This window comes from Capricornis sumatraensis, chromosome 14 (assembly GCF_032405125.1).
Source record: "Capricornis sumatraensis isolate serow.1 chromosome 14, serow.2, whole genome shotgun sequence".
In the NCBI taxonomy this organism is placed as follows: Eukaryota; Metazoa; Chordata; class Mammalia; order Artiodactyla; family Bovidae; genus Capricornis; species Capricornis sumatraensis.
In genome coordinates this window covers 64,316,576-64,343,519 of record NC_091082.1, presented here as the reverse complement: position 1 = coordinate 64,343,519, position 26,944 = coordinate 64,316,576, and the positions used below count along the sequence as shown (strand labels likewise).

The following is a 26,944-nucleotide window of genomic DNA, read 5'->3' as shown; positions in this document are numbered from 1 at the left end:
TGTCTGGTCTTGTGTCTTATGTAAAGTCTTTTTTGAGTGAAAAGCTCTGGCGTCTGCTATTTGGCAGACATCATCTGCAGTAGCCCTGGAACTCTGTAGTATTCACATGGCAGATCTGAAGATCCCAGCCAGGTCCACGGGTAGCGTCATTTCAGCAACTGGATAAAGCTCTTGCAAACAGGTGATGCTCTTATAAGCAACATAAATCAGGGCCTGCTGCACCGTCTGGCCACCTTCTCAGAGGGCTCTTGGAGCTTAACTCAGCTTCCCCTGCTCAAGCAGGGACAGGGAAGTGGACAGGGAGTGGGTAGGGAAGAGCTGGGAGGGGAGGAGAGAGCTGGGAGGGGAGGGAAGAGCTGGGAAGGGAGGGAGGGGCTGGAGGGCAGGGAGGGGCTGGAGGGCAGGGAGGGGCTGGAGGGCAGGTGACTTCTCAGCTGGGGATTGCTGGCAATCAGTAAGGACCAGCTGAGCAAAGCCTGGGGAAGCAATGGAGTGTTTCCCGAGGGCCCTGGGATTGGAGCTTCAAGGTTTTGTTTGGAAATTGCTAGAATTTGGTGTCTGTCAAGTGTCATTAGTGCATTGGGAACCAGGCCGGCCTTGAGAGCCAGGCTCTGTCCTTGCCTGGCTGGTTCACTGGATAAATGACTTGGGGATTGGGACTCAACAACAGTTAAATGGAAATAGCAGCAGCAGCTGCAGCCTCCCAGGTTTCCTGCTCCACGTTTGCTGTGAGTAAAATACCTCATGATCCCCCAATACTCTTTTTCTACCAGGTGACTGCTGTAGCCCAGCCAGGCCCCCTGCCCCAGGACCCAGGTTGGAGAGCCAGGACTAGGATCAGGGAACGCAGCACACTTAGTCTCAAAAATCATCCACTAGCCCTAAAAGATAAGAGACTCAAGATCTAGGTAAACCTTGAGAAAAGAAGGAAGGAAACTCAGACTGCCCTCAGTTTTGCCCACACTGCCTTCCTGGTGGCTACCGCACTTTGGTTCTCCATCAGCTGAGGGATTCAAAGCTGAGGAAAGAGCAAGTGAAAGGCTAGGAAGGCCAGCAGAGAGTCAAAGTCAGCAGGGATGTCCGAGGGTGCTGTGTGTCTGTTCTGAGGAAGGGGCGGGCTGTCAGCAGGCATACCACGCACAGTGGTGCAGGATGCGCACTGCCCAAATCCAGGAACGACTGCACACAGCGTAGTCTACAGGAACAGTGTCTCCTGGAGTTGGGCAGTGCACAACTCGAGTGTGTGAGTGGATCTGGGAGGGGTCCAAAGGCGGTAACATAAAGCTAACACGTGTCAAGCAGCCACCCTGTGTCGGACACCTGGTAAGGAGATTACGTACGTGACTTGATCCTCATACCAAATGGACAAACAGTCGCTGCCCCCTGTCACAGATGCAGCGGGGAAGAGGTCAGGTGTTTGATTCCTACGTGAAGTGGCTCTATTTTCCATCAGCTTCATGTACAAGTTTCACACAGTTTTTAAAGTGTATGTCCAGTTTTGAAAGTCTGAATTTGTGGGAATCCATGTGCGTATGTGTAGCAGAGAGAGAGGCTAAGCAATCCGTGGGCTGTCTGGATTCACCCCGAGTGCTGGTTACAAGAGGCCCGAGTCCTCACTCTTCCTTGGCCTGCAATTCCCTTCCAGCCTCTCTTTCTCTGGACCTGAGTTTCCTGTCCCCTTTCTCTGCTTTCAGAGGGCTGGGAAGCTGGGTGGGGTCATGTCTAACGCTGTTAGCTAGGTTCCTCAGATTCAGGGTGAAAAGCCCACAGATGGTGTCGTAATCCTGGTGGTCTTCTGCGGGCTCATTTTCTCCCAGGGAGGAGAAATCTTCCAGCTGCTTCTGCTTTGACCTTTCTCTGGCAGAGGCTCTGGGAGACAACTCGTGGGGGCCACGGGGGTTTGTATGCTGACTCGGCCTCCCCGCCTGCCTATGTCTTCCAGTCCAGCTGCGGCGGTGGAGAGGTGTGGTTTCCTCAGAGACTGTCAGCCTTCTGAGGGAGGTGTGATGAATCTTCTGAGTCTCAGAGGGGTTAGGCAGCTCAGAGGTTAGGCAGCTTGGCCTAGAACATCTAACTAGTACAGAGCAGTGTGTGTGTGTTAGTTGCTCAGTCTGTCTGACTCTTTGTGACCCCATGGACTGTAGCCCCCCAGGCTCCTCTGTCCATGGGATTTCCCAGGCAAGAATACTGGAGTGGGTTGCCATTCTGTCCTCCAGGGGATTTTCCTGACCCAGGGTTGAACCTGGGTCTCCTGCATAGCAGGCAAGATACTTTACCACTTGAGCTATCAGGGAAGCCCCGTACATAGCAGAGTCTGGACCAAACCTGAATTTGACTTGGGCTAAACCCTGTGTGATGGGTTGCCTCCCTTTGAAGTCTGCAGTTTCCCAAGAGGAAACTTTCACTGTGGGTGATGACCCTATCCCAGGAGCTACCCTCTAGGAAATTAGAACCCCTCCTCCCTGGAGCCCTGACCTGCCTGCATCTGCCCTCCTACTTGTGTTCTTAGTTGCAGTATGTAGGGGAGGGCCCTGTGCCATGATATGTCACTAAGATTTGTTCAGCAGCGATTCTGCATCAGGCCTGGCATGAGGGTTTGACAGATGGGACTTAACCCTCTCAGCAGTTCTGCAGGCAGGGGTTTTGCCAACTGCACAGATGCAGCTGGAAGATGCCAAGAATTCGCCTCCCACATGAAGAGTCCATTAAGACTCTCACCGATGCAGCATGTCTGACCACGTGTGAGATGGCAGGAGATGAGAAGAGGATGCTTCTATCAGCTATCAGCTGCAGCTTAGGAAGGTCGTGCACATGCACTCAGTCACTAAGTTGTGTCCGAGTCTTTGCTACCCTGTGGACTGTAGCCTGCCAGGCTCCTCTGTCCACGTGATTCCCCAGGCACAGGAGGAGTACAGGAGTGGGTTGGCATTTCCTCCTCTAGGGGATCTTCCCGACCCAGGAATGGAACCCACGTCTCCTGCATTGGCAGGTAGATTCTTTACCCATTGAGCCACCTGGGAAACCCCAGAAGGTCACAGCTCCTTAAAAATCTGCCCCCCACTGGTAGCCCTACCTTATTGTCCTGGAATATAAAAGCTTGTGAGAAACTTCCAGGTTGCCACCAAACCAGAGGATCCTGGCCCTAGTTAAGAGGTTCCATGCACTGGTGGACCAAGAAGCAAAAATGGGTCCCTTTCTGCACAGCAGGTCCCTAAGCTAGGTAGCACTAATGATTCCCAGCCCTCCGTGACTTCTAGGTTTCATGCTCTGAACCAGCAGGGATCCCTCTCAGAAGTCTCGAGGAACCCAAGGCCCTTCCTGCTGACACGCCAGGCAAATCCTGTATTTCAGAGTGCCTCTTTCTCTTTGCTGGAGGCTCCCAGCCTACTCCAGGTCCAGCAGCTTCCTTCTTTTAGCTTCTCTGTCCCCACGTACTAACATGTACCTTTTTTACTTCCCATCTCCTCCATTAGCTGCATCCAAACTTCAGACTGGTTCATCTCCTCTTGGTCCCAACCCTATGTGATCTTGAATTTCAGGTGTCCCAGGACGTCTATTTCTTTTTTAAAAAATTATTTATTGATTTGTTTATTTATTTTTGGCTGTGCTGGGTCTTCTTTGCTGCACATGGGCTTTCTCTAGTTGTGGTGAGTGGGGCCTACTCTCCAGTTGTGATGAGCTGGCTTCTCCTTGAGGTGGCTTCTCTTATTGCAGAGGATGGGCTCCAGGGCTCTTGGGCTTCCGTAGTTGAGGCACATGGGCTTAGTTGCTGCATGGCATATGAGATCTTCCCAGATCAGAGATAGAACTTGTTTCTCTTGCATTGGCAGAAGGATTCTTTACCACTGAGCCACCAGGGAAGTCCAAGGATGTCTGTTTTTATCATTCTGTTTCCAGTGGGTTAACTTCTTCCTTGTTTTTCACGGTATTCCAGACACCGGCTGCACAGCTGCCTCTCATGGTCACAGGCGGTTCTTTCAAAGAGTTCAAAACAGATAGAAATCTGATCCCTTACCTCCTCCCTGAGAGCTGGGGAGGGGCAGGGAGGAAGGGAATAGGAAGAATTTCTATTTCACAGCATTGCTTGCCAAAGAATTAATCAGTTATTTGACTCCAGATAACATGGTAATTAATAATGTAATAAGATGCAATTTATAGGCACTCATGCCTGAAGGCCTTTGGTCCCAAGGCCCTTGGTAAAAGGCAAAATTAAAAGCATCCATAATCTCAAAGAAGACAACGTGACCAGAGTTCATGGAGGCTGAAAATTATTGAGGTTCTCTGGTGCTCCACACTTAGTGGACAGAAGCCCAGGCTCTCAGCTTGCAGAAGAACTGCCCCCTACCCCCAGTACCTAGGCTCAGCAGAATGAGAGGTCAGTCATGTACACATGGCTGCCAAGCCCCCTCCACAGACTCACAACAGACTCCTAAGATAGGCCCTCTTCTTTGGGAAGGGGAGGTACAGGAAAGTCATAGCCAGGCCTCCCTCGGAATCCCAGGTCTACCGTTTAATGGCTATTGACCTTGGTGGTCTCTCCGCACCTCAGTTTCTGCTTCACAGTGTTGCAGCGAAGATGGCTGAGAACAGCTGCCAAGCCCTTAGTCTGAGTTCACAAAGTGCTTACTTGCATGCATTATTTCCTGCAGTTCTTTAAGACCTCTCTGAGGTTTTACAGCAGAGACTGCCTGCCCGGTATCTCTGCTCATCTACTTCCCCTCCTTTTGCTCCTGGGGCCATGTGCACAGGTAAAAGACGTGCCCCAGCTTTCCTTACAGCTACAGATGGTCGATGAGATGTAAGCAAAAGTTGTTGCAGGGGCTGAGGGTCCTGGGAAAACCCTTTAGGGCAGCGGTCCCCATCCGTTTTGGCACCAAGGGACCAGAAGACAGTTTTCCCCTGGAATGGGATGGGTGGGGAGATGGTTTCAGGTTGATTCGAGTACAACACATGTATTGTGCACTGGTTTTCTGTTATTGTGCAGCAGCTCCACCTCAAATCAGCAGGCATTACATCCCAGAGGCCGGGGACCCCTGCTTTAGGAGACTGACTCCGCTGGGATTATGTCCATCCCTTCTTCCTTCTAATTTCTACCTAGATTTCAGACTTGATGTATGGTGCTCTGATAGCCTTCCTGGACTATGACGTGAACTTGGAGTTGGAAGCCATATACCAACTATAGATGGTGATAAAGGAAGACAGGGACAGCCCAGAGCCTCCAATGACTATGAAACTGCCATGGGACGATGGAATGTCCTCTTCTAGATTTTTGCTACATGAGAGGATTATAAACCTCTGTCTTGTTTAAATCAATGCAATCCATCTTCTTCTGGTAGGTACGCTTATCCTGTCTTTCAAAGGGGGAGACTGCTGCTGAGCAAAGTTAAGAGACTTGCTCAAAGCCACCTCTTTAAGTTGAATGGGCTACGGTCACATATCCTGAAAGAGGACGTTCCTAAATGATTTTCAGTTGGCAAAGATTCACGAACAAAACAGTCAAGAATCAGATGATGTTCTTCTTTGGCCTGAAGACTGAAGCACCTTGCTGTTTTTTGGAGCTGCCATTTCCTGAGGGCTCTTTTCATCTCCCTGGCTTTCCTTTCTACTTCTCCTTCCTCTTTGCCCTTAGTCCTTCTGCTGTTCAGCACTTCTCCAAGTCTTTTTACCTACCAGTGGGAGACTACTGCTTGGCAGCCCTGGGTCCCGGAACGGGCCTGTGCAGAATAGGACAGTGACCGCCCCTGCCTTCACGTGTCCCTTGCAGAAGGGAGGCAGAGCCAGCCCCTCCTTGGAGCTCCTTCTGGGGGTTCACAGCCCTCATTCCCCAGCGTTGCGGGCAGTAGAGGACTTGTCTTCCTGTCTCCAGTCAACTTCTCCCATCTACATGCATGTAAAAGGAGTGGACATATAGGCATGAACTTCTTGGCAGTCCGTGGGAAGTTGGAAGTAGGATGGCAGAGAGCCTTGAGCTGGGGTCAGTCAGGACCCAGGTCCTTTGTGGCAGAAAGAGGAGTAAACTTTTCCGGGAAAACGCACAGTGTAAGAAGGAAATGCCAGATTTCTCTAATATCCCTCAAAATGAAGTTATGAACAGAGTTCCCTGTGCTATACAGTAGGTCCTTGTTGCTTATCCATTTTAAATACGGCAGTGCAGTGTGTACATGTCCAGGATGGCTGAGTCCTTTCGCTGTTCTGAAACCGTCACAGCATTGTTTGTTAATCAGCTGTACCCAAGTACAAAATAAAAAGTTTAAAAATAATTTTAAAAAATGAGGCTTTGAAATGGATATGCGGTTTTTGACATCTCTGATCCATCCATGGATTTCAGAAAACGTTGCATGTTGGTCTCTGCTTGGGCAGGATGGATTCCAGAGTGCTATGTCAGACAGGGGCAACCTAAGAGAGCCCCCAGGAGAGGAGCTGGAGTCTACAGCATGCTAGGGGCATGTCCCATTCTTGGACCTGGTTGGGTCTGAGTTGCCACATGGCAGGGAGAGAGTGGTGGAGATGTCCTCAAGAATGGGGAACTTAGAATATAATAAAGATATTTCTTTACTTGTATATAAAGATTTCTGAAGGGAGAAAGGAGGTTCCTATTGAGTTTTTCACTCTTTTCTCAACCCCAAATCAGGGAACCAGGGGAAAATTCTTTTTCCCAGTGATTAACCAGGCAATTCAAACCAGTAGGGACAATAGCTGTCCATTACAGACCATCTGCTGTGTCAGGCACAGGTGTGTTTCACATGTGTTAACTCATTTAATAACTTTCTGTAGTAGGCTCTGTATACCCATTTAATAAAAGACAACAGTGAGGAACAGAGAAGTTTAGTAATTTGCCCAAAATCACAGGGAGGAGAACAGTTTGTGTTCTTACCCATGACTGACACTGCTTCTCAAAAGATGCTGAACATTGGGGTTCTGGGAAAGCAAGGAAGCAGAATCGCTTTGGTTCAATCCCTCACTTGCTTTGTCCCTCACTAGACTGGTTTTATCATTAAGATAATTAAAATGTTAAAAACTATTTCTTATGTAAAATGCCTGACCCCACTTATTCAATGATAATTCATTACTTTTGGATATGGTCTTGCTTTCTTTTCCAAACAGGTGTTCATTGCCCCTTCGTTTGACCCTCAAAATCTCCAGTGAAAAGCAAGCCCAGATGTAATTATCCTCACTTTATATGTGAGAGAAATGAAGTCTATCATATTTCCTGAACTGCTCTGAGAACATTCTCCTATGTCTCTTTCTTGCCTTTTAAACATCAAATCTTTTAAATGATTTCAACAGTACAGAATCGAGTTGAGCAGCTTTCCCATACTCTTCCTTAGAATTGACGTCTATTGGTATTTTAGTATCATTTCAGCCTTTTTTCTAAGTGTAGAGCATACTCACGAATGATTTTGAAGGAGTGCACATATGATCATGCGGTAGTCATTGCTTGGTTTGTGCACCTCACAAAATATATATCACTGACCAGAGTTCTGCTCCATTTTAAAAATGGCTCCATGATATTCTACAGCATAGATGTATTATCGCTTATTTATCCCCTCTCCAATTGTCCTAACCTAAATTGGTCACTTAGGTTAGTCCCAATTTTTACGACTATAGTAAATGCTGTAATGATTATTCTTATACATTTTGGTGTTCATGTGTTTTTTTGTTTGTTTGTTTTTTTAGGTCAAGATGAGTTTATAGTCTAAATAGCATAACTTAACTGCATCCAAAACCATTTTCAAATCCATCTTTAAGCTAGTCAAAAAACAGTTTATTTTAATTTATTGGAATATAATTACTTTGCAATGTAGTGTTAGTTTCTGCTGTTGAATGAAGTGAGTCAGCTGTGTATATATCCCCCCTCCACCTTGAACCTTCCTCCCAGCCCACTCCCATGCCACCCATGTAGGTCATCACAGAGCAGCCAGCCGAGCTCCCCGTGTGGTATAACAGGCTCCCGCTAGCTAGCTGTTTTGCACATGGTAGTGTATGTATGTCAATCCTAATCTCCCAGTTTATCCCACCCTCCTCTTTCCCACTGTGTTCACAAGGCTACTCTTTACATCTGCATCTCTATTCCTGCCCTGAAAATGGGTTCATCTGTACCGTTTTTCTAACTTCCACATACATGAATGAATATACGATATTTGTTTTTCTCTTTCTGACTTCACTCTGTAAGGCAGACTCTTGTTATTGTTGTTTGGTCGTGTCTGACTCTTCTGTGGCCCATGGACTGTTGCCCACCAGCCTCCTCTATCCATGGAATTTTCCAGGCAAGAATACTGGAGTGGGTTGCCCTTTCCTTCTCCAGGGGATCTTCCTGACCCAGGGATAGAACCTGTGTCTCCTGCATTGGCAGGTGGACTCTTTACTGCTGAGCCACCAGGGAAATATGAGAGACTCTAGGTCCATCCAGAAACAGTGATTTTTAAAAACCACTCAACACTGAACATACAGGACCTCTGAGAAGGCAGCTTGACTATACCATGTGGTTTTTGTAAAATGAATTTCTAGAGGTGTAACTCTGGGTCTAATGGTATGAATATTTAAAAAATTTTTAAGTTCTACCAAATAATTAAATCAAACAAGTTTTGCCAAATGACATGTTCATACAGGGTCCTAGAGTAGTCATTCTTTATTTTTTTGTCAAAACTAAGTATTTTCAATTTTTTAAGTTTTTATTTCTCTAGTGGGTGAAAAATAATACCCTATGGTTTTAAATTGAATTCCCCCAATTACAAGGTTGAATATCCTTTTAATATACTTATTCAGTTCAGTTCAGTTCAGTTCAGTCACTCAGTCGTGTCCGACTCTTTGCGACCCCATAAATCGCAGCACGCCAGGCCTCCCTGTCCATCACCTACTCCCGGAGTTCACTCAGACTCACGTCCATCGAGTCCATGATGCCATCCAGCCATCTCATCCTCTGTCATCCCCTTCTCCTCCTGCCCCTAATCCCTCCCAGCATCAAAGTCTTTTCCAATGAGTCAACTCTTCGCATGAGGTGGCCACAGTACTGGAGTTTCAGCTTTAGCATCATTCCATTTGTATTTCTTCTTCTATAAAATCTCCTTTGTATTCTCTCCCTCTTCTTCCATTGGATTTTGGCTTTTCTCTACTGATGTAAAGTAATGCTCTATCTTCTAGACATTGATTTTTTTGTTGTTATTGCATATATTGCAAGCATTTTCCCTCTAGCATCTCTCGCTTGTCTTTTAACTTGGTGGTGTCTTTTGATGCAAAGATGTTTTAAAATTCTAAGTATGTATTATCTCTCATTTTTTCAAATTATGAGATGTTCCAAGTTCATAGACAAATATAAAGGATAATGTACAATCTATATACTCAACATCAGTTTTGTACTTAACATCTTGGTACATTTAAATTCCAGTCCCAAAGAAGGGCAATGCCAAAGAGTGTTCAAACAACCATACAATTGTGCTCATTTCACACAATAGCAAGGTTATGCTGAAAATCTTTTAAGTCCGCTTCAGTAGTACATGAACTGAGAACTTTCAAATGTACAAGCTGGGAAAGACAGAGGAACCATAGATCAAATTGCCAAGCTTCCTTGGATCACAGAGAAAGCAAGGGAATTTCAGAAAAACATCTACTTCTGCTTCATTGACTATGCCAAACTGAGGAAAATTCTTAAAAAGATAGGAATACCAGACCACCTTACCACCCTCCTGAGAAAACTTATATGTGGTTCAAGAAGCATCAGTTAGAACCAGACATGGAACAGTGAACTTGTTTAAAATTGGGAAAGAAGTACTTGAAGGCTGTATATTGTTACCTGTTTATTTAGCTTAAATGAGAGTACATCATGTGAAATGCCAGGCTGGATGAATCATAAGTTGGAATCAACATTGCCAGGAGCAATATCAACAACTTCAGATATGCAGATGATACCACTTTAGTGGCAGAAAGAGAAGAGGAACTAAGGAGCTTCTTGATAAGAATGAAAGAGGAGAGTGAAAAAGCTGACTTAAAACTCAGCATTCAAAAAACTAAGATCATGGCATTTAGTCCCATCACTTCATGGCAAATAGAAGGGGAAAAGTGGAAACAGCGACAGATTTTATTTTCTTGGATTTCCAAATCACTGCTAAACCTCCCTGAGTGCCACTTTCTTCATCTGTAAAGTAGAGCTATGCGTGGCTATCTTATGGTTGCCTTGAGAATTGCCTGCAATAATGTAAACAAGGTACCCAGCCCCTGGCAGCCTAGCTCCATAAGCAATGGTGGTTATTGGCAAAGGTAACACTCAAATAGCTGTCCTTGGGAGCCCCCATGGACAGGTCATAAAGGCTGTGACACCCTATCGCTGCCCCAAGTGGCAGGGATGCAGCATGGTTAAGAGCACAAGAGCTGGAGGACAGTACAAGGGACCAGATATAAGGACTGGGCACATGGAGACGTGATCAGGGAACAGGGTAGGAGCGGTGGCCTGCAGGCACCCGCAGCAGGCTGGCTAAGGTGGGGATTTGAACTCAGGATAAAACATGCTGTGCTATGTGGTCACTGTAATGATGATTAGGAAAGTGAAAGTGAAGTCACTCAGTTGTGTTCGACTCTTTGTGACCCCGTGGACTGTAGCCTACTAAGCTCCTCCATCCATAGGATTCTCCAGGCAAGAATACTGGAGTGGGTTGCCATTTCCTTCTGCAGGAGATCTTCCCGACCCAGGGATCGAACCCAGGTTTCCTGCATTGGAGGCAGACGCTTTAACCTCTGAGCCACCAGGGACTGCAGAAATGTAAGAAAATGGAACTTTATGAAAACGGCAGAATTATAAAGAAGTACACACTCTCTGGTTGCAGCTAAATAAAAATGTTAAGGTTAAAAAAAAGCAATTGTGGAATTAGCAAGTGTGAGAGTGAGGCTAGGACTATTCTGAGTTGATACAGCAGATACTGTGTTTGCCTCCTTTAAGCTGTTTTTCAACCTGTTTTGTTTTTTAAAGTTTAACTAAGTGTTGATATGGGCTATTGTATGCAATTTTAAAACAGCATGATCGTTTCTCAGGCTTCCACAGTGCTGTTGATATCTTAGGCAACTGAGACAGCAGTTGTGGGCTTTCCTGGTAGCTCAGCTGGTAAAGAATCTGCCAGCAATGCAGGAGACCCCAGTTCAATTCCTATGTCAGGAAGATCTGCTAGAGAAGGGATAGACTATCCACTCTAGTATTCTTGGGCTTTTCTGGTGGCTCAGACTGTAAAGAATCCACCTGCAATGCAGGACACCTGGGTTTGATCCCTGGGTTGGGAAAATCCCCTGGAGGAGGACATGGCAACCCACTCCAGTATTCTTGCCTGGAGAATCCCTGCTGACTGAGGATCCTGGTGGGCTGTGGAAAATTCTGAGAGATGGGAATACCAGACCACCTGACCTGCCTCCTGAGAAACCTGTTTTCAGGTCAAGAAACAATAGTTAGAACCAGACATGGAGCAGTGGACAGGTTTCAAATTGGGAAAGGAATACAATAAGTCTGTATATTGTCACCCTGCTTTTACACAGTGTCCATCATTCAAAATGCTAGGCTGGATGAAGCACAAGCTGGAATCAAGATTGCTAGGAAAAACATAAATAACCTCAGATACGCAAACAACACCACCATTATGGAGGAAAGCAAAGAAGAACTAAAGAGCCTCTTGAGAGTGAAAAAGAAGAGTGAAAAAGCTGGCTGAAAACTCAATGTTCAAAATTTGAGGATCATGGCATCTGGTCCCATCAGTTCATGGCAAACAGATGGGGCAACAATGGAAACAGTGAGAGACTTAATTTTTGGGGGCTCCAAAATCACTGTAGATGGTGACTGCAGCCATGAAATTAAAAGACGCTTACTCTTTGGAAGGAAAGTTATGACCAACCTGGACAGCATATTAAAAAACAGAGACATTACTTTGCCAACAAAGGTCTGTCTAGTCAAGGCTATCATTTTTCCAGTAGTTATGTATGGATGTTGAGAGTTGGACTGTAAAGAAAGCTGAGTGCCAAAGAATTGATACTGTTGAACTATGGTGTTGGCAAAGACTCTTGAAAGTTCCTTGGACAGCAAGGAGATCCAACCAGTCCATCCTAAAGGAAATCAGTTCTGAATATTCATTGGAAGGACTGATGCTGAAGCTGAAGTTCCAATGATTTGGCCACCTAATGGGAAGAGCTGACTCATTGGAAAAGACCCCAAAGCTAGGAAAGATTGAAGACGAAAGAATAAGGGTGTAGCAGAGGATGAGGTGGTTAGATGGCATCACTGACTCAATGGACATGAGGGTGAGCAAATTTGAGGAGATAGTGAAGGACAGGGAAGCCTGGCAAGCTGCAATCCCTGGATTTGCAAAGTGTCGAACATGACTTAGTGACAAAACAACAGCATTTACATATCCCCAGCATCTTGTAATTTCATTTGCAGTTTTATCCTTTTTAAAAAAGCAAAAAATGATATTTAATTTTCCAATAAATTGCAATTGCATTTACTGACATATTTTATAAATTTCTGTGCTCCTCATTGCTTCTTGTGGTCCAGATCTTCCCTCTGGGTTTACTTTATTTCTAAATGAAGTACATCTTTGATAGTGCTTTTAGTGAGAGGCTGTGGGTGTTAAGTTCCTTTAGTATTTTTTATGGTTAGTAATGTGTCTTTATTCTGCCTGAACTCCTAAATAGTAGCTGGGGTAGAGACTGCTAGCTGCCCAGCCCACAACTTGTCTTCCTCCTTCCTAGGAAACAGAATTGGAACACATTTTATTTAGGGTTGCTGTATGCTCAGCAGAAAGCCTATGTTTTCTAGATGCTCATAGCCATGAGTGGCTAATTAGATGTAAGCAGAAAAACTGAGTCGGGGGAGAGCATCCTAAAGAGAGCTGCCTTAGCCAAGAGGAGCACACTTTCATCCTTGTCCTTTTTTTGCGGAACACAGGAGCCTTGGTTGGACAATGAAGAGAGAAGCCACAGGCTTAGGAAAGCACAGGAGAAGCACAGGAATGGGTTGGGTTTTGTGATGCCCCACCCACTCCTGGGCTGTGGCTTCCATGTTCCTTTGATATGACACAATGAAACCCTCATTTAATTTGTGTAAGCCTCTTTTTAGGTCTCTGATGCTAACAGCAAAATTCAATTTTAGGGTGATGTTTGTTTTCCTCTCAACCTTTGAGGATGATATTTTATTGTACTTAGCAATCTTATATCTTGGATCAGAGATCTGCTGTTAGTCTAACTGTTCTATCTTCTTTTCTGATCCTTTTAAAGATTTCCCCATGGCCCTTATTATTATTATTTTTTAATGCATCTGTGACTGGATTTATTTGTATTTATCTCACTAGATTCTTAGAATGTGCTTTCTGTTTAATGACTCATGCCTTTATCCAATTTTGGAAAGATTTTTAATAATTATCTCTTAAAATATCGAGTTCCTGTCATTCTTTTATTCTCTCTCTTTTCTGGAATTAGATGAATGTTAAGACTTCTCTCTCAGTTCTTGCTTCTTGTTGCTTAACTGCATTATATAGTGTGTGTGTGTGTGTGTGTGTGTGTTTCTGGGTGAATTCCTCAGTTCCATAATTTAGACTATGAAATTTTTATCATCTATTAAACTTGTAAAATTTACTGACTTTTTTTTCAATTTCAAGGATTTCTAATGAGTTCTCTCTTACTTTGCTATCCTCACTTTATTGCTGCCTAGTTTTGTTTAATGATATTTTACTCTTTTCAGTACGGAAGTTACAGTTTCGCTTTTCTCTAAGAACATACTAAATATACTGTAATTAAACGTCTTTGTCCAATTATACAAAATTAATTTCATCTAAAACACTCAAATCACAAAAAATTGAGGATGTGGCAGATGCCTCTATCTATTTGAACAAAATTTAACCCAGAACATGGATATCAGACCAAATCATACAATTTATATCAACCAGATGAATGGCAACATTAAAAAAGAAGCAAATTCAGTATGTAAGAACAGATTGTGATAGAATATCTAAAATGCATGGCACTTTTGCTGATAAAGAAAAGAAGATAAAACTGTGGAACAAATGGCAACAATCGTGAACAAAAAGCCTGGTCAGGGAACACCAAATTAAGCTGATACGAAGGAAATGCAATACCGAGTTCTCAGGTCCTTGATCACCCTCCAAATTATATTTTATTTCTTAATAATTTACTGGAAGAGACTAGCGAAATGATGTTGTCCATGTTGTTTAATCAGTTTCCTGGTTTCAAAGAAGTATGTTTGGCACTTCTGGGAGTACTTTCAGGAGGCATGACATTGCTTTTGTTGAATTTGAAATGATGGATAGGCTGAAGCTACCAGGGATGCTTTATAGGGACTTAAGATACTGTCTTATCCATGAAGATCACCTAATCAAAGAAGTAATATTTAGGATAGCTGTCTTTTAAAAAAATTTTTTTTAAATTTATTTGGCTGTTTTGAGTCTTAGTTGCCTGTTGCATGTGGGATCATAGTTCCCTGACCAGGGACTGAGTCCCCATTCCCTCTGTTGGCAGGCAGATTCTTAATCACTGGACCACCAGCGAAAGTCCCTAGGATAACTGTCTTTAAAATATTTGATATTATTTATATCTTCACTTTAATAACATTTGGTCAAGCCACTTTAATAGTTGGGGGTAGAGGGGAAGTGTTTGTGAAATTTTCATGAAGGATTTAAAAAAATTACCTAGTCTGTGTTTGTGAAAGTGAAAGCTGACCAGTCACGTCTGACTCTTTGTGACCCCATGGACTATACAGTCCATGGAATTCTCCGGGCCAGAATACTGGAGTGGGTAGACATTCCCTTCTCCAGGGGATCTTCACAACCCAGGGACTGAACCCAGGTCTCTAGCATTGCAGGTGAATTTTTACCAGCTGAATTGCCTTAATGAATTATGAATTGTGAAGGCCTTAATTTTGTACAATAAACTTTTATTTGTTAAAAAATGAAAAATTGTAATTATGTATGGTGATGGATGTTAATAAGACTTACTGTTGTAATAACTTCACAATATCTACATATATCAAATCTATATACTGTACATTTGAAACTAGTACAATGCTATATGTAAATTATATCTCAATTTTAAAAAAGCTGTACCAGAGAAAGAAAAACCACAGCTAATAAAATACTATTGGAAAAATACAAATAGAAGGATAATTACTAAATATAAACATCTACTTTTGCTTAAAACTATAGCTTTTTGCTGCACATATGAAAAAATTATACACCTAAGCAAGGTTTGCATGAACTGGCCAGTGGTTACTACACAACCACATATCTCAGCGATATCCTCTTCACTCTGGCCATTCAGGCCCATATTTAGTTCCATAAACATGAGACTTGCCTACTTCAGGGCCTTTGAGTGTGCCTTTCTTTCTGCCCAGTGCTTGACAAGACTGGCTTTTTTCATCCTTTATGTCTTAATTAAAAAGACACCAAAATGAGAGCAGTGATTATCTCTACATGGTAGAATTTGATATAATTTATTTATATTTCCTTTTTATTAATTTTTTTGGTCTGGCTTTTTAAAATTTTACTTCATATACATTATGTTTTAAAAAGGAAGAAAGACACAAATTATTTTAATCTTTAGTATGGTTGAAGTATACATAGGAAGGAATAAAGTATTGATATTACAGTTCTCCCTAATGCTATTTATTTAAAAAATGATAATTTCATCTACAGTGGATTTGTGCTGCTTATCAGGCTGTCTGTATTAACTTTTTTTCTTTTTAAATTAAAGTATAGTTGCTGTATAATCATAAGGGATTTGATTTAGGTCATACCTGAATGGTCTAGTGGTTTTCCCTACTTTCTTCAATTTACATCTGAATTTGGTAATAAGGAGTTCATGATCTGAGCCACAGTCAGCTCCCAGTCTTGTTTTTGCTGACCGTATAGAGCTTCTCCATCTTTGGCTGCAAAGAATATAATCAATCTGATTTCAGTGTTGACCATCTGGTGATGTCCATGTGTAGAGTCTTCTCTTGTGTTGTTGGAAGAGGGTGTTTGCTATGACCAGTGCGTTCTCTTGGCAAAACTCTATTAGCCTTTATCCTGTTTCATTCTGTACTCCAAGGCCAAATTTCCTATTACTCCAGGTGTTTCTTGACTTCCTACGTTTGCATTCCAGTACCCTATAATGAAAAGAACATCTTTTTTGGGTGTTTGTTCTAAAAGGTCTTGTAGGTCTTCATAGAAATGTTCAACTTCAGCTTCTTCAGTGTTACTGGTTGGGGCATAGACTTGGATCACTGTGATATTGAATGGTTTGCCTTGGAAACGAACAGAGATCATTCTGTCGTTTTTGAGATTGCATCCAAGTTCTGCATTTCAGACTCTTCTGTTGACCATGATGGCTACTCCATTTCTTCTAAAGGATTCCTGCCCACAGTAGTAGATATAATGGTCATCTGAGTTAAATTCACCCATTCCAGTCCATTTTAGTTCACTGATTCCTAAAAAGTTGATGTTCACTCTTGCCGTCTCCTGTTTGACCACTTCCAATTTGCCTTGATTCATGGACTTGACATTCCAGGTTCCTATGCAATATTGTTCTTTACAGTGTCAGACCTTGCTTCTGTCACTAGTCACATCCACAGCTGGGTGTTGTTTTTGCTTTGGCTCCATCTCTTCATTCTTTCTGGAGTTATTTCTCCACTGATCTCCAGTAGCATACTGGGCACCTACCGACCTGAGGAGTTCCCCTTTCAGTATCCTATCATTTTGCCTTTTCATACTGTTCATGGAGTTCTCAAGGCAAGAATACTGAAGTGGTTTGCCATTCCCTTTTAGAGTGGACCATATTCTGTCAGAATAAATGAGAAATAGATTTAAAGGGCTAGATCTGATAGACAGAGTACCTGATGAACTATAGACAGAGGTTCGTGACATTGTACAGGAGACAGGGATCAAAACCATCCCCATGGAAAAGAAATGCAAAAAAGCAAAATGGCTGTTTGAAGAGGCCTTACAAATAGCTGTGAAAAGAAGAGAAGAGAAAAGCAAAGGAAAAAAGGAAAGATATTCCCATTTGAATGCAGAGTTCCAAAGAATAGCAAAGAGACATAAGAAAGCCTTCCTCAGCAATCAATGCAAAGAAATAGAGGAAAACAACAGAATGGGAAAGACTGGAGATCTCTTCAAGAAATTTAGAGATACCAAGGGAACATTTCATGCAAAGATGGGCTCAATAAAGGACAGAAATTGTATGGACCTAACAGAAGCAGAAGATATTAAGAAGACGTGGCAAGAATGCACAGAAGAACTGTACAAAAAAGATCTTCATGACCCAGATAATCATGATGGTGTTATCACTCACCTAGAGCCAAACATCCTGGAATGTGAAGTCAAGTGGGCCTTAGAAAGCATCACTACGAACAAAACTGGTGGAGGTGATGGAATTCTGGTTGAGCTATTTCAAATCCTGAAAGATGATGCTGTGAAAGTGCTGCACTCAATTTCCCAGCAAATTTGGAAAACTCAGCAGTGGCCACAGGACTGGAAAAGGTCAGTTTTCATCCCAATTCCAAAGAAAGGCAATGCCAAGGAATGCTCAAACTACCGCACAATTGCACTCATCTCACACACTAGTAAAGTAATGCTCAAAATACTCCAAGCCAGGCTTCAGCAATATGTGAGCTGTGAACTTCCAGATGTTCAAGCTGGTTTTAGAAAAGGCAGAGGAACCAGAGATCAAATTGCCAACATCCGCTGGATCATCGAAAAAGCAAGAGAGTTCCAGGAAAACATCTATTTCTGCTTTATTGACTATGCCAAAGCCTTTGACTGTGTGGATCACAATAAACTGTGGAAAATTCTGAAAGAGATGGGAATACCATATCACCTGACCCGCCTCTTGAGAAACCTATATGCGGGTCAGGAAGCAACAGTTAGAACTGGACATGGAACAATAGACTGGTTCCAAATAGGAAAAGGAGTACGTCAAGGCTACATATTGTTACTTTGTTTATTTAACTTATATGCAGAGTACATCATGAGAAATGCTGGGCTGGAAGAAGCACAAGCTGGAATTAAGATTGCCGGGAGAAGGCAATGGCACCCCACTCCAGTACTTTTGCCTGGAAAATCCTATGAACAAAGGAGCCTGGTTGGCTGCAGTCCATGGGGTCACTAAGAGTCAGATATGACTGAGCGACTTCCCTTTCATTTTTCACTGTCATGTATTGGAGAAGGAAATGGCAGCCCACTCCAGTGTTCTTGCCTGGAGAATCCCAGGGATGGCAGAGCCTGGTGGGCTGCCGTCTATGGGGTCACACAGAGTCAGACACGACTGAAGTGACTTAGCAGCAGATGTGCAGATGACACCACCCTTATGGCAGAAAGTGAAGAAGAACTAAAGAGCCTCTTGATGAAAATGAAAGAGGAAAGTGAAAAAGCTGGCTTAAAGCTCAACATTCAGAAAACGAAGATCATGGCATCTGGTCCCATCACTTCATGGGAAAGTAATGGGGAAACAGTGGAAACAGTGTCAGACTTTATTATTTTGGGGGCTCCAAAATCACTGCAGACAGTGATTGCAGCCATGAAATTAAAAGATGCTTACTCCTAGACAGGAAAGTTGTGACCAACCTAGACAGCATATTAAAAAGCAGAGATATTACTTTACCAACAAAGGTCCGTCTAGTCAAGGCTATGGTTTTTCCAGTGGTCATGTATGGATGTGAGAGTTGGACTGTGAAGAAAGCTGAGCGCCGAAGAATTGATGCTTTTGAACTGTGGTGGTGGAGAAAACTCTTGCAAGTCCCTTGGGCTGCAAGGAGATCCAACCAGTCCATCCTAAAGGAGATCAGTCCTGGGTGTTCATTGGAAGAACTGACGCTGAGGCTGAAACTCAACTACTTCGGCCACCTCATGCGAAGAGCTGACTCATTGGAAAAGACCCTGATGCTGGGAGGGAGTGGGGGCAGGAGGAGAAGGGGACGACAGAGGATGAGATGGCTAGACGGCATTACCGACTCGATGCACATGAGTTGGGTGAACTCTAGGAGTTGGTGATGGACAGGGAGGCTTGGTGTGCTGCAATTCATGGGGTCACAAAGAGTCAGACATGACTGAGCGACTGAACTGAACTGATAGTTGCTGTACATGTATTAGCCTTTACTTTCTTAATGTATATTGGAATTTTGGTTTGAAGCTTCATTCTGAGCGGGAAGTTTTTGGTTTTTTGTTTTTCCTCTCTTCCTCTTAGCCTCCTCTACCCAGACGTTTTACGGTTGCCTTTACCTGAGTAAGCTTCCCTGGTAGCTCAGAAGTTAAAGCTTCTGCCTCCGATGCGGGAGACCCGGGTTTGGTCCCTGGGTCGGGAAGATCCCCTGGAGAAGGAAATGGTAACCTACTCCAGTGTTCTTGCCTAGAGAATCCCATGGACAGAGAAGCCTGGTAGGCTACAGTCGACATGGTCGCAAAGAGTCGGACATGACTGAGCGACTTCACTTTCACTTTACCTGACTAGAGCTGTCAAGTGAAATACAGGATGTCCCATTAAATTTGAATTTGAGCTAAATAACAGATGGTTTTTTAGTGTAAGGGTGTCTCAAATATTGAATCAGAGGTACTTATAAAATTTTTTGCTTAGCTGAAATTTAAATCTAACTGGATATGCTGCATTTAAAAATTATTTGTTTACTTGGCTGCACTGGGTCTTAGTTGCAGCATGTGGGATCTAGCTCCCTGACCAGGGATCCAACCTGGGCCCCGTGCACTGGGAGTGCGTAGTCGTAGTCACAGACCATCAGGAAATCTCTATGCTGCTATATCTGGCACCCTTATTCCTGTCATTCTATACCCCTATCCAGAACCAGATTTTATTATGGGGATTTTGGCTACCCCTCCATATGATATTTAGATCATTAAAAATTAATAAATAGAATAAAACAAAACAGCTGCCTTTTCAGAACCACAGAGAAAATTCTTGCTACATGAGAAATGAGAATTTGCTCTTCTCTGGTGGGCACTTTCTGCTGCTTACAACATGTAAAAGACCAGTGCTCAAGGCTCAGCCCTTCTTCAGCTCTCCTTCTCTCTGATGTTACTGTGCTCATCACCGGTAAATGCACCCAGTCAATAGAACATTGTCTTGTACACAGGTCAAGGTAGTTAGCTGTTGTAAAACTGTGATTTACAAAGGAAAGAGAAGAGGCCGTTCCTGTCTCGAAAAAGTTTATAATCTAGTTTGAAGTCAGAACAAAAACAAGGAAAAAAAAAAAAAATGGGGATTTTTTAAAGAAGCAGCAGGAGCCAGGGCTGACCAATTAGGCTGAGTCTGATATTGGGGAAAGTGGATTGAGATGGTGTTGCACACAAGAAACCAGTATTTACTGGTCATCCATCATAAGCCCCCTTGATGACCTCACTTAATTCTCATTACAGTTTTATGAGGTAGGACTGGTCATCTTGATTTGGAGGAATGACTGAGGAGGAAATTGAGGCTCAGAATTATTAGACGTCTTGCTGTATATCACAGGATTAATCAATAGTCTTCTAATTCCATACTCCTTTCACTAAACCATAGACCAGTGCTGGTTAGTTAGTGCTGGGAAATGCTGGGGAGGGAGGTCAAATGATACAGGTAACGTTTTAAAACAAAATGCAAATTTCTAAGAACATTGCAGCAATCTTACTCTAAAAGGACTACACTGCAACATTTTCCATCAGTTTTTTTCCTGTATTTTCCAAGAGACAATAGATGGAGCAAAAGATATTGATCAAAGTCTTAGTAGAATAGGAAAAGAGTTCAGAACTATGACTGCTGGCATTTTTGTTAGTCTGTCTTGACGTCTATCCCTAACTTCCATGAGCTATATCATAGCTAGACTAATTCTGCAGAGCTTATAGTAATTTGAACCACCACACTAAATGCTGTTGTGAAATAAAGTGGATTTTTTATTTGTCTGAAGGAGACTGGCAGCATTTCTATTTAGTTTTACTACTAATTAACCTTCAATTATTTGTATAGCACGTAAGATTAACACTGCTCACATATACGAGAGAAAGCAGGTCAATGAAAGCTGCGCTGAAATAAACTGGATTTTGATGAATTCCCTTGGAATGCGAGTTATCATTCTCTGAGAGAGCTGGGTGCTATGAAGTTTATATCCCTGAGTTGGGAATAACTATGTTTCATCTGAGTGGCAGAGATACAGCAACTTATTTCTGTCTCTGCAAATATGTGGCAATGAAGTTCATGCCATCACACACCACCAACCTGTGTGCAGCCACAGCTCTTTTCTTCTGCCTTGTCAGCCTCTCCCGTAGAACAGAGGGCATAAGACAGGCAGAGTATTTGCTATAAGCTGACTTTGCAAGCTGCCCACAAGGAAGATGGAGATTTCACAAGTGTTCTTGATGTAGAAGATGATGTTTATGTGAGGTTACTCTGAACACTGAACTGGAGAAAGGCATAAAATGTGATGGAAACAAGTTGGAATATCTTATAACTAAGTTTGTGGGCCTGAACTTTTTTCAAATATAGGAGAAATCAGAGAGGCAGAGAATATGTTCCCAGGAGCCTGCCCCTCCTTCCAAAAAGCCTTGAGAAAAGCAATAGAGGGAATTGAGCCAAGAGAGTACAGACTTAAATTCTCCACCTCACTGCTTCCCAGTATTAGCAAGTATGATTAGGAGATATGACTGAAGCTAATCATAGGACCTGATGTTTGTGTTTATAATTTTCCATTTCCCTGCACTCCTCCTCTTATGTATGCATTTATTCAGTAAGTGTTTATTGAGTGCCTACTATGTATCAGGCAGGCTACTGAGACTGTGGAGTCTATGACAAGGAAACACTGATACTGTTCCCACCCTAACGGAGCTTATAAATCAGCGGAAGAGGCACACGTTAAAGCAGTCAAAAGCCACTGTGAGATTCCTACCAAGAGTTCATGGTATTGTGGAGGTCTTTTCTATGTGTTGGGAACTGTTCTAAGAGCTGAGAATATGGCAGTAAACAGAGTAAAATCCTACCCCCTTTAATTTTATGTCCTAGTACAGGAGACGAGACAAGAGCGGACTCGTTGGAAAAGACCTTGATGCCAGGAAAGATTGAAGGCAAAAGGAGAAGAGGGCAATGGAGGATGAGACGGTTGGGACAGCATCACAGACTCAGTGGACATGGACTTGAGCAAACTCTGGGAGACAGTGAAGGACAGGGAAGCCTGGAGCACTGCAGTCCATGGGGTTGCAAAGAGTCAGACACAACTGAGCGAATGCATAACAACAACAACAGGAGACTCCTGAAGATAAAATGTAAAAATAAACATATAATGGAAGTTCAGTGTGCTGTGTAAGTGCCATAATAAAACAAAGGAGAGGAAGAGGTTAGAGTGTGGCTTTAGGCAGGATGGTACTGTGGGGCCCCTCTGAAAGGATGACTCTTGAGCAGCGAAACGGAAGAGCTGACAAAGACTCCCGCAGAAATCTGGAGGAAGATTGTTCCAGGTGGAAAGAGCAGCACATACAAAGGTCCTGAGGCTGGAAGGACATAGGCTGCAAATGGAAACAGACCATAGGCAGGCAACGGTGGTGGGGAGGTGATCAGCAGGAGGCTGCTGCAGGAGCCCGGAGGTAATGATGGTGCTTGGGCTGGATTGGTGGGGGTGGGGGAGGAGGTGAGATGGTGTGGGTTTAGGAATTCCCTCTGTCATAAAGGGATTCCACCTGGTTAGGGAGGTGGAATCTTCTCTGTTTTCAGAAGAAGCAACATTTGTGCTGAGTAGAAGTAGCTGTGCTGTGCTATGCTAAGTCGCTTCGGTCATGTCCAACTCTTTGCAGCAGTATAGATGGTAGCCCGCCAGGCTCCTCCAGGCAAAAATACTGGAGTGGGTTGCCATTTCCTCAAGTGAAGATAAAAGGACAGAATATTCCAAAATATAAAAATGCATACCCTGTGGGGGAGAAAGTCAAGGTTGAGGCATTGAAAGAAGATCTGGCTGCCTAGGCAAAGATGAGAGGGAAGGGGAGGCTGGAAAGATGGGCAGAATAGACCTTGTGGGACTGTGCGAGCCTCTTGCAGAACCTTGGTCTGTTTTCTAAGGGTTGTCAGAAGTCATGGAAGGAATTTCAGCAGAAGCAGCCTGGTCAAATGTGTGTCTTGGAAAAGTTTCCAATTGTAGGATGAAAGAAGCTCGATTTTTTTACTGACATTCGTCCCCGATGAAGGTTCTCCTATACCCATTTTACAGACAAGAAAACTGAGTCGCAGACAGCTGATGGCACTTGTTGGGGCCCACAACAAGATGGCTGACTCTGGGGTCCAGAGCCACAGCCCTTTGTATTCATTTGCCTTTACTCCCCCTTTCCCACCCCTCCATAGCATCACCCCCAACCCTTGGCCCAAGCACTCAGTAGTGACAATTATGGTTATTTCTACCTGTTCCTTCTCAGACTGGGCATCACTATGTCCCTTTCTGTCTTTTCAGGGCTTTGACTTCTTTCTCTGTACTAGAAAATTCCAAGGATGCAGGTGTGGTCTTCATTTTCCTGCCCCAATTTGCATTTTGGAATGAAGTGTTTTTTTTTTTCATGGAGTCCAGCAGGGATAACATGCTGTTACTAACATTCATTAATTCCTGCTACCATCATCTGTCTCGCTTCCCCTTCCTCTTTCCCTCAAACTTTTACTGGACTCTGTCTATGCACCGGGGATCAGGTTTACAGAAATAATTCTTGCCCAGGTTGGAGAAAGAGCTATGAAAACCAGGTGACACAGATTAAATTGTTAATGGTGTGTGAATAAGTTGGCCAGGTATTTCTCTTGTCAGAGAGCCAAGGGAAGGTAAGAGCTGTGGAGGGAGGCAGGATTGGGCCAAAAGAGGGAAAGGATGCAGGAAGAGCTTCCCAAAAAATCTTGCAACTTGGGGACTTCCCTGTGGTCCAGTGGTTAAGAATCCTTGTTTCCTTGCAGAGGATGTGGGTTCGATCCCTAGTCAGGGAACTAAGATCCCGCATACTACACTGCAAGGTCAAAAAATAAATAAAAGTAAATGAAATAAAAAGAAACTTGCAACGTGGCTGAAGTCTAATCCAATAGGAAACACTGCATAGGAAAATCCTCTTAAAAAATGTTCTTGGTCCTTCCAGTCCCCCAGATTGTGATAACAAGGAAGATGTGGGCTGACAGAGGATGACATTTTCAGCAGCTATGGAATAAGAGGCTCAGAAATGGGGGCCAGTGCTCCTTGAGGCCACGTAGGGAGAGAGAGCCCAAGAACACCAGATGGTGTTGGGGTAGATGGGGGTGTGATGCCCTCAGTCTTTCCCACGCCTGCCCGCCAGGCGCAAAGGTCAATCGCTCCTACAGGCAAGGAAGGCTGCTTGGGTGTTATCGTTTCTGATGGCCATGAGTGTGTTTATTCATTTACTGATTTATTTTGCCAGTCAAACTCCAGTTTATTGACAGGACTCAGCCAGCCTCTGGTCTTTTCTACCCCAACCGACCGCAGCACAGAGAAATAATTAGTAGCTGCAGTGTCGAGAATGGATGTCCAACTGACATCTTCCCTTCGTCAGAGTCAAATTCAGCGGTTTCCCTGCCTGCTGAAAATTACCAGCTTCATGCTGCCTTCCTCTCCCCACTGCTTACCTGGTGGGGCTTTCCTTGCTCATTAAGAGCAGAGCCAACCCCTCGGCCTGACCTTGGCTTATAATGTGCCCTCCCCACCCTTTTCCCCTTTTCGTCTTATGTATTCCTTTCTGGTGGGTGTATGAGGGGGAGAGTGAGGCTTGAGTAGGTTCTGATTCCTCCCCACCAAGAAAAGCTGGCCTCTCACTGTTTCTCAAAGACCTAGGGCTCTGAGACTACAAGGGCACCGGTAGGCTGTTAATTGCTTCCTGTAGGTGTAGTGACCTTTGTCTCCTTGAGGGTATCCTGAGGCTTTTTTGCAGATGCAGTCAAAGCATGCACTTTCAAAAGCCAAGCTTCATTCTGGATACTTCGGTGTTCAGAAACCTCTAGAAAAGGCAGGGTGGGATATTGAGGGATAAGTAGTGGAATGACTGGGGCGGGGGAGATGGTAGTGAACACTTGAGAATACAGAGATGTGCGAGGCTTGAACTTTAGAGACATTGTCAGCTGGGGCTGACGCAGGGGATTAGTAACAGGGTTGGCAGGGCATTTGTTTATTCATTTACTTTGCTAACATTGGGTTTCCCTGATGGCTCAGATGGTAAAGAATCTGCCTGCAATACAGGAGACCTGATTTCGATCCCTGGGTTGGGAAGATCCCCTGGAGAAGGCATGACAACTCACTCCAGTATTTTTGCCTGGATAATCCCACGGACTGAGGAGCCTGGTGGGCTACAGTTCATAGGGTCCCAAAGTGCTGGACATGACTGAGCATGCATGCATGTATACTAATGTTTGTGGGGCTCTTTCATGTTCCAGGCACGGATCTAGGTCCTGGGGATGCTGGAATGAGCTGCATGTGGTCCCTACAGCTGGCTGACTGGGAAGCCTGGGGGGGGTCCCTACTAAGGAAGCTGACCTTTGTTATGAAGGCGCCAGGAAGCTTCTGAACAGTTTTAAGCAGGGGAGTGATGTGATCCATTTTGCATTTTGGATCACTCTGTAGGCCAGGAGGAAGAGACATTGGGAGTGGGATACCAGAGGACACCAGAGACTTCATTAGAAAACGCTGGAAATAGCCTGGCTGAGAAAGGACTAGGGTCCAGCAGAGGCTGAGGCACTGGGTATGGAGAGGGTACACGAGGTATGTTTTGAAGGTTCCATCAGTAGGACTTAAAGGTTGAGGGTAAAACAAGTTTAAGCCCCTTCTCTTAGGAGAAAGTTCGAGGATCTATGTCAGATCCTGCAGTCTGTAAGGGCTGGCAGATCAATATACAACTTCGCTCCTTGGCTTTCCTCTGAGGATTCTTCTCACAGCTTGGAAGAGGCTGTCTCTCCCTGCAGATGAAGACTCGGAGGTTGCCTCACGGTACCTAACCTCACAGAAACTCAGGACTGGAAGGTGGTCTTAAAGGCGGTCTCCTGCAACAGTTAACATCATTCCAACCCTATCTGCAGTCTTCTCACTTACACCGCCTTGGCTGCCCACTCTATCCTTCGAGAGCTTCCTTCTAAAACTATACCCAAATCAGTCTCCAAACAGATTCTGCCCAATTATTGTTAGTTCCAGTTTGGAGGTCACGAAAAACAAGTAAAACACAACAAGCAGTAGATTGGAAAGCTCCTAATGGACAGTGAGTTCTCCTCCCAGAACCAGATCTACCTGGGAGAAGAATATGAGTGCAACCATGTGTCAAGCATCAAATAGCAGATGTTTGGAGGGTGGGTGGGTTACCTTCGAACAGCAGTCACTTGACTGAGCCACCCCTATTGCTGGGTGTGGGCTCTGGTCATCTGGGGAGTGAAGGAGACACTTTAATGAAACACTGCACACTCTAAACTCCTGGATTTCTGGATTGCACACCCAATATCTCCCCTCCTCTGCTCCCTGTGATGGACAAAATGATCCACCGGACCTTGTTTGTTCCTGTGGACTGCTCCCTCCTATTGGCGGGTGAAGGGTGAGCCCATGAGATCTGAGAGTTGCAGTGCTGTTCTCTGCTTTAAAATTCTGCAACCAATCTAATTATCTGATTTATCAGCTCAGATACAAGCAGCAGTTAGGCTCCAATTCTAACTTTTAATTGGCTGTACAGTAGTGTGAGATCATGACCTCTTACTAAACTCTTCCCATTAAGCTTTCATGTTTACATAGCACCATAAATTCAGCTCATCAATCTTCCAGAAACTTCTCCAATTTCTGCCTCTTTCTCTGGAGCCAATTATTTTCCTGTTTGTCTTGCAGGTCTATTTGAAGCCTGACTTCCTGAACTACAAGCACAGAGCATATGAGTCTGCTCTTCTCTCTTCCTCTTGTCCAACCTGGAGATGCTCCCAGTCTCCCCTGTGTCCCATCAATTTACTGCCTGAA

General features: G+C 44.0%; 1 non-coding gene and 1 pseudogene across 1 annotated transcript; one reads left to right on the top strand and one right to left on the bottom strand.

Annotated features, from left to right (window-relative positions):
- The first annotated feature begins 13,874 nt into the window (after positions 1-13,874).
- LOC138090826 (U2 small nuclear ribonucleoprotein B''-like) lies at positions 13,875-14,371 on the top strand (annotated as a pseudogene).
- Positions 14,372-20,896: 6,525 nt separating this feature from the next.
- Positions 20,897-21,025, bottom strand: LOC138090905 (small nucleolar RNA SNORA19). Its single transcript, XR_011145880.1, has one exon. It is a non-coding gene; the product is annotated as a small nucleolar RNA SNORA19 (small nucleolar RNA).
- Between the last annotated feature and the right edge of the window lie 5,919 nt (positions 21,026-26,944).